Here is an 8794-nt window from a genome sequence, read left to right as displayed (position 1 = left end):
TTGTGATAACGTGGGAGGTAACGTGTATGACAAAATCGTTTAAGAAATAATTCCTCCTGTGACAGTATTTATTAGTTACATGTCAGCAGGCAGTTATAAAACTTGAATAATAGATTTAAAATATTTGTGGGTTTATATTTTGGCTGACAAACTGAGTCTAAAAGTAGGTATTTAACGATTATCTAACTGTCTCAAATAAAAGTTATTATTAAATTTATACTTTGTTTTATCAAGAAAAAAATAAAATATATATCCGCTTAGATATAGTGACGCAGTTCATGTGGCAGGGTTGTCTTATAGTTATTTGTTACGGTGTTTTTTTTAAAAAGACTGAAATCTTTTTTTTTTATTCAAAAGGGAAGTAAAAAATGAACTACGTTCAATTATATTAATCCCATTTCCGGTTTTCCAATTTAATTAGATTTGTTTGTTCTCATTTCCTTGAAGAAAAAATATCGGTGTTAATCTCCATAGAACCAAGAGGAAACGATCTATGAAATAAAGATTCAAGGGACACCTAGTGAGAGCAGACCTACAAAATCATAGTGATATGTACAGCAACCTGAAGTATACTATCCAAAAAATTGTATGATAGCTGCAGAAATAATAGATCAGTGGATTCATTCGGATGTCCGTCTTTTCGATGCCTTCTTATAATTTTGTTTATTTATAATACTGAATTGACCTTAGTTTCAATAGTTTATTACATTATTTTTCTGTTAGAGTCCTCCACTACCGTATGCACTGATTTTTCAGCTTGTAGGTACACGCTTTTTTAAATGTGATGAATATCATCAAAATGTTTAATATTTGCTGTTAATATTTTAACGATACACTTGGTATAAAAATACCATTTAACGTTCATTAACTGATCAAAACTGTTGGCCTCTGGTTTTCGTTGAATAAGATTGAGAGTTTATTTTGTTTATCATTTATTATTATTATTTCGGTAACCAATGTTTTATGTTATATCCCACCATTTGTTACTGATAAATAATTATTTACAGTTTCTGCAACAACTATTTGCCAGTAAAAAAAACCAGTTTATTTAGCTATTGTTAATTAGTACTTCAAAATCAATCATAAATAGAAGGAATTATGTCTAATTATTACAGCAGTCATTTCATTTCCTTTACATTCATTGTAAAAACAACGATACACATGCTTAAATAACTAGCATTCTTAATTTGTGTCGATTGAATTGTATGTTAAAAGTTTTAAGGATCGAGTTTTACCAAAGATATCACATACAGTCAATATCTTCGAAATTCCTGTGTTAGTCTCTTTATAAATTTGGCTTTAGGATGACACATATGCTAGACCAGCATTTATACCTTTTTACCGACTGACCACTGACGACATATTGTTTTACCTAAGGTTGATAGAATTCACCTTAACTTATCTCAAATATATATGCTACCTATTTGCTGGAAAAAATAAAAACTGTTGTTTCTATAAATTGATATAACAAAAACACAAGTTTAGATATGGTAATATATCATATGTTCAACACAGTATGAATCCATTCTGAACTCGTTCGCTAACGTCTTTTTGATTGGAAGCTTCATATATTTACTCACGACTGTAAATAAAAAGTAAAAGCTACCAGAGGAATTCAAAGTAATACGTCGAAATATACTGACAACGCCTTGACTAAAAAAGAAGTACACAAAACACAACACAGAAGGATAAAGACTGATCAGCACAAACCCCACCAACAACTAAGGGGTGATCACAGGTGCTCCGAAAGGGTAAGCAGATCCTGCTTCACATGTTGCACCCTTCGTGTTGCTCATGTTAGTTATAACCCGGTTATAAGTCTAATTCGGTAGGTCATACTCGGGAAAAGGGGACAGGATTAAACAGTAACAATTTATAGTAAACTCGATAATTGGTTCTGAACATCAAAGTTCACAAGTTACTCGTTGAATCAACACTTTTCAATCCATCGAATAAGTTTCTATAAAATATAATGCAAAGATGCTCGTCAAGATTAAAGCCCAAATGTTTCCCTTAGTGCGTCTGTTATGCGGCCATAAAATAAAGAACGATATTTCAAAGAAAGGAAATGTAACAAAGTTTAGGCTATATAAGTAATACAAACAAAGTATAAATGTCATTCTTTATTTTCCTGTGATCTGATACTTTAAAGGACGAACTGATTTCCTTTTGAAAAGTCAAAACCTTGGATATATCCCTTTTCCTTGCAAATGAAAATAGCCATACAAAAAAAGTAACATTTTGCCTTTCTAAGAACGCTCATAATCCAAATATTGAAAGATAATGATATATAACTACCTTAAAAAGTGAAGAACTATATGATATAAAAGGGCATAAATGAATAAACAAATACATCTAAGACCAACTTTGCCTGAGGGCGTTGGAATAAAGTTTTACCAGACTATGATTTAAATCTCTAATAATACAAAAAGCTTCTCGTCATTGACAAACTTGTGCACATTATTCTTGCACGACTTCCTCGCTTTGCAAACATTACATACATTATGTGTCTATATTAAGTGGCATAAAAAAATTAAACTAAAAACAATCAACATTTGGATCGTGTTCAGAGTTATGAATTAATCCCAGAAAATACCTGACGCACTGATTAAACAACAATACAATCATCATAACTTAATAACTAATTCTATAGATACCAACATAAAATATTTCTTGTTGCTAAATAAATAATATAACTATAAACATGAAAAGGGTTGTCATATGTAAGATGCATGTGGTTATAGTAATGAAAATATTAGGTTCGTTTAGCTTCGTTCATTGAAATCAATAACTCCACTGCATGTTCCTGCTTATATTACTTACATGTACCTACAGATGCGTACTTTTTAATTAAGTCAGCAGAACATCACGATATTTATATTTTGAAAAAAAATATTACATATCTTTTATATCTGGAGCCATTTATGGTTAAATATATACTACTTGAATTTGGGTGTTATGTAAGTTTTCAGTAACTGCAAGTACTCTTAAATCGGAACTTTATAGATATTTGACATTATATACGCCGATATGTGTTTCATGTATGTTAGGTATCGTTCTAATTCGTCTAAGTTTTTCCAATTGGTTTTTACATTTGGATCTTTGTTGTGCACCATCACAACAGTCTCTACATACACTACAAACTGCTCAGAGTCTGAAAATACCATATTTTCTGATCGACACAGATTTTATTTGATGAGACTCGACATAATCTCGACAGTACTTAGCTGCACTCGACGTTGGTCTCGCCTTTACTTAATAAGTCGGATTGAGTACTTGATAATTTTGAAATACTGTGGATTCATTTGTTTACGTGGGTACCAGTTTTCGTGGTTTAAGGTAAACTTGCAATTTTGCGGATAATTGATTTCGTGGTTTTGTCAAAGTCTGCATACGTTCTTGTAGAAAATTTGCGTTTCGTTGAACTTTCAATTCGTGGTTCCTCTGTACCCACCACGAATTGTTCGATAATTGGTGTCCAACGAATAATAATGAATCCAGTCTGTATATGGTCTTGAAAAATGCTCGACCTATCTCAACCAGTCTCGACTCAGTCTGAATCAGCCCATCTCAACTATATATTGATCTTACAAAATTCCAGATTATTTGGTAGTTTGGTTCATTGCTGTCAAAGGACAAGGTACACTAAGGTCCGTATTTGACCCCCTTTTTTGTCAAATCTTTTTTTTATGAAATAAACGAAATTATTATCGGAAATAATTGGCATATATCTGTTCTTAGGTAGCTTATGCGGATTTTAATTTTTGGTAAAGCAGAAACCTGATTTTGGGTTGCTTAAAGTGATCTGATTACGTCAAAAGATAGCAAAATGTTGATTTTTGGACCGAAATTCATTGTTTTTAAAGGCCTCCGCCAACGTGAGCCACAGAAAAGAATGGTGACAAAGATAGCATTCAAACGGGATTTTCTGATAAAGAAAAGAAACTATTGGCTCACGTTGGCGGAGGCCTTCAAATATGAAAAAAAAACCAATCCTAAAAAACAACTTCGCCGTAATAGTAATATCGGAGCGGAATCGGAGAAATGGCTAAAAATCTCCGCATTCGGCTGTGATTACCAGACACCATCAACTACATCAAGAATATTTCCAAAAGTGAGGTTTTTAGTTTTGAGATTTTGCAATCATTCTTTAAATTGTATTTTTTTTCTTTTTATCAATCTGGATTTTGTTTAATCAATTTTGATCAACAACTATATGGTGAAAACGTATGCATTTGGCTAACACGATAAACAGCCATTTTCATTTGTCCCTCCGGTTGAGTCACGATATAAATTAAAGCAACAAAGAGTTTGAATAATTAAATAATATTTCGTTTCAAGTACAAAATAAGGTGATAATTCGGGACAAAATATCGGTCCGGTTGCAGACTACTTTGAAAAATAGACTACCGCCGAAATCAACTAGTTTTGCTTATTATTAACCGGAGATTTTTCTAATGAGCTAACATAAAAAAAACAAGTAAAAAGTATATAATTCCCAGATAATTTCGTTTACAAATAGAATAAGCTGAGAAAAATAACAAATGAAAAAAAAAGCAGTAGTGATTAGTATGTCGTTTTAAGTAAATCTATATGGGTCGACAACGTATCCTACCGTAGTTTATAATCGGTCATCATGTTGGTTCGTTCGGATTTTGTTATTGTACTTATCACATGGAAAGACTCCTCATTGACGTCACTACGCTAATACCAGCGTACAAAATAAGTGCAGAATACATTTTTTCTACTCTTCTAAATAAAATTTTTTTTAAAGATATGTTTTCATTGTTATTCTAAAGTATTGTACAAAAATGCCAATTTTCTAAGTGCCGTTTCAAACCTGACTTCCGAATGCCTAAACACATTCCAGAACTTCAGAAAATCCCTCTTCCGGCCTCCATTGCTTTGTTTACATTCCATTAAGCGTCATCAATCTTAATGGCAGACCAAACAGGCCAAGCAAATCGTATTTTTAAGAATTTCAAAATGGCAAGCACCTTACGTCTTACGCGATTTTCCCGTGAAAAAAAAACCCATCCAAATTGAAAGAAAAACTTTGGGAAACAAACGATAAGCATGCCATATTTTTGTTCAGGAATATAGAGTAGGTTAATAAAAAACAATATACATATATTTTTCATAAAATTTTTTTTTGGTTCAATGTAAAGAGATCGATATTCTGACCATAAGTAAATATTCATATGAAATTCCATTGATGTCAAATTTCATGGCTAATAATGAGGTTTCCTATTGAATAAACCCCCAATTTATTGCAAACTATTTCAAAGCAATATCATACAAACAAATTATATAATTGCCTTGTACTAAAAAATCACCTAATTGACAGTAGAGCAATTTGATTGGATATAACGATTCAATGTGTCACGTGGTTTTGAAGTCATTAGAATTTGAATGTAAACAAACCGGGTCAGCCGCTCCAGTATGGAACAACATCGTACATTCAGTGACCGAAAAACAATTAGCGGTAACCAATACACAGTAAAACAAAGCTAAGTCTACAGAAAAATAAAATAAAAAATGTCCTTAAGTGCACGACTTACCACCATTGCGGGATAGTGCAGTGGTAACGCTTTTGCATTTTGTCATGGCGTCTAACGTTCGAGTCTCATCATAGACAAGGAAATAATATTTTCAATTTTGTTTTACAAGTATCATTTTATCTTATTTCAAGGAGAAAGAAAAGCAGAAAACTGTTCGAGTTACTGATATCATAGCCAGCAATTTAGTGTGATTTCTAAACATAAAGTTTTAATCATTTCAATGGGATGTCACATGATTTTATTCAAAGTTCGAGCCTCATTCAATTTTTTTTGCCTTTGGAATCATTTTTTCAATAAGAGAAGTAGAATAGAAGTCATTTGAAGAAATAATATTAAAGGGAGTTCCTTTATATAGATTTTATATATAGTTGTTTCAGACAGACACGAATTTTCTTAAGGTTTCACTTGTGTCAACAGATAACAGTAATATGTTTTAACAAAAAGATTTTCCGGTTCTTGATTTTTAAAGTAAAAATGGTAAAAAAATATGTATCATAACATAATTAAAGGTTACACAAAATGCTTGGACGACCTGATGCGCAAGGTTTAATATAATATATATTTTTCTGTCTTATTTACAGATATAAAACTGTCATCCTGATTATGTAAACCATGGACACCAAATAATGAAATTCATGGACGTTCTTGTGCCTGTTCTCGAAAATGGTATAGTTATTTTGTTATATATCATTAGAAATTTATAATACTAAATAAGTTTTGATTTATGAACATTTTCTCATATTTCATTTTGGCTCCGTATAATTTCGATATCAGCAGCATGACTTTTGTACTCTTAAATCACGTTTTTATCAATGGTATTATAATTCAGAATTTGAAATACACGTCTGTAGCCAATGCCTCCTTAATATATATTTTACAAGATAAGCGAATGTAGCCTTTTAAGGCCGTTTAATAAAGATAAATAATTTTGCAGCTGCTCATCATATATTACAAATATATTTCGATATCTATTTTAGGTACATACATAAGGGGTTACAGAATTGATATTGATAAGAATGAAGAAACATAAGGAATAGTAAATATATACAAGATTACTTTTTATTTCTATGTATATTAAACAAAACAGCTTGTAAGGGTATTCTCGGAAGAAGACCATACAATGAGCACAAGTGTCCGCTGGATTGAAATAACTTGGCATTGAAGGTGGTCTGCTATTGAAAAGATGAACAAAAAAAATTATATAAGAAAAATTAATGTTGGGTTCATGTCAATGAGAGCCACCATTCGAACATCACAAATGTCCCAAGACTGATACCGCATGTTTAAAAATTTACTGCATCAAGATGCATCTCGTATTGCATACTAGACACTATAAAATTGGTCTTATACAGCATATCATACCCCACACAATACAATTTTTCGGACAGCTTTTAACCGTTTGTCAATACTTTGAATATTCATACTACCGCCGCCGTTTAATAGTATGACGTTCTCTTCATCAACTTGTGTACAAGTGTATAGATACATTTAATTACTGTTAGGGGTATATGGCAGAAGATATTGTTCAGTGGAGGATCCAAGGGGGGGGGGGGGGGAGTTCGGGGGTTGGACCCACCCCTTTGTATTGCACGATTAATGCATTTGAATGGGGGCATATGGTTTGAACCCACCCCACCCCCTTTTTTTTAAATGGCTGAATTTGCTCCTGTTGGTTGCATTGGTGTTTACAATAAGATAAATAACTGAAAATAAAGGTTAAATAAGAATAAATGATTTTTGATTGAATAATTAAGATAATTTCTCATTCATTTTCATTTTTAGGTAATGCTGTGAGGATGTCTACCCAACGCAATTTCAGTTGCATTATATGTATGAAAACGCATTTAAAAGAGACAAATCGACGAGCAATATTTAATTCTGGATTGCGGAACTATGTAGAGTCCATTTTAAAGAGACATGTGTACGAACATGACACAATTTGCTTAAAATGAAGAACACGAATCCAACGAGAAATTCAGGCGAACAAATTATTCAACAATGTGACTGCTGCAGAAAATATTAAAAGCAATGAAAAAAACCAACCAAGCTCTGGAGGCGTTCTTTGTCCAAAAAATATACAACCCCCAATATGTTGTACCACAAAATCGCACCGTAGGTGTATTGTTTGTAAAAAGGAAAATTCAAATAGGCATAAACTTATTGTTGTTTCAAATGAGGCTAAGACACAAACATTTATAGACAAGGTCATCTTTATTTCCACGAACAGTATGTGTTGTTCTGATCACCTTATTAGAAAATACTTCAAGCAAGAGGCTTTAAAAGCATTAAAGCATACTTCTCCGTAGACATTCTTCAATCGCACGGATATAAACGACTTGTTAGATACAACCAGGTCAATGTTAAAAGATGTCGGAAAACTTAATTTTGATGTTCAGATATCAATGTCAGATGACGATTTTGTTAATCTCACTGGACTAACCAAACAACAGTTTGACGTTGTCGCTACACACGTTACAGACTTGAGAAACTCTGAAGTACGTTCAATAAGAACATGTCTAGCTATTCTCCTGGTCAAACTACGCACTGGATTATCAAACTCAATCTTGGGAACTCTTTTCAGCCTTAAGTCCTATAATATACGGCGATCCGTACACTCAGCACGGGAATCTCTTATCAAAAATTATGTTCCTTCATTTTTAGCTCACCGGGGCCCGAAGGGCCCCATGTGATCTTATGCCATCACTTGGCGTCCGTCGTCGTCCGTCGTCTGTCGTCGTCTGTCGTCGTAAACTATTTAAAAAATCTTCTCCTCTGAAACTACTGGACCAAATACCTTCAAACTTTAACTAAATGTTTCTTAGGGTATCTAGTTTATAAATTGTATCCGAAGTTTTGACCCATCGACAAACATGGCCGCCATGGCTAAAAATAGAACATAGGGGTCAAATGCAGTTTTTGGTTTATATCTCAAAAACTAAAGCTTTTAGAGCAAATCTGACAGGGGAAAAAATTGTTCAATTGGTCAAGATCTATCAGCTCTGAAATTTTCAGACGAATCGAACAACCCATTGTTGGGTTGCTGCCACCGAATTTGTAGTTTTAACAAAATTTTGCAGTTTTTTGTTATTATTTTGAATATTATTATAGATATATATAAACTGTAAGCAGCAATAATGATCAGCAAAGTAAGATCTACAAAAAAGTTAATATGACCATAATTGGCAATTGACCTCTTAAGGAGTTATTGCCCTTTAAAGACAATTTTACACAAT

General features: G+C 32.7%; 1 long non-coding RNA gene across 1 annotated transcript; it reads left to right on the top strand.

Moving 5' to 3' along the window:
* The first annotated feature begins 6093 nt into the window (after window positions 1-6093).
* LOC127720362 (uncharacterized) lies at window positions 6094-8224 on the top strand. The gene is made up of 3 exons (XR_007990706.1): window positions 6094-6227; window positions 6539-6597; window positions 7344-8224. It is a non-coding gene; the product is annotated as an uncharacterized LOC127720362 (long non-coding RNA).
* Window positions 8225-8794: the final 570 nt, after the last annotated feature.

This window comes from Mytilus californianus, unplaced genomic scaffold, assembly GCF_021869535.1.
Source record: "Mytilus californianus isolate M0D057914Y unplaced genomic scaffold, xbMytCali1.0.p SCAF_11, whole genome shotgun sequence".
In the NCBI taxonomy this organism is placed as follows: domain Eukaryota; kingdom Metazoa; phylum Mollusca; class Bivalvia; order Mytilida; family Mytilidae; genus Mytilus; species Mytilus californianus.
This window is presented reverse-complemented; position numbering and strand designations above follow the sequence as displayed.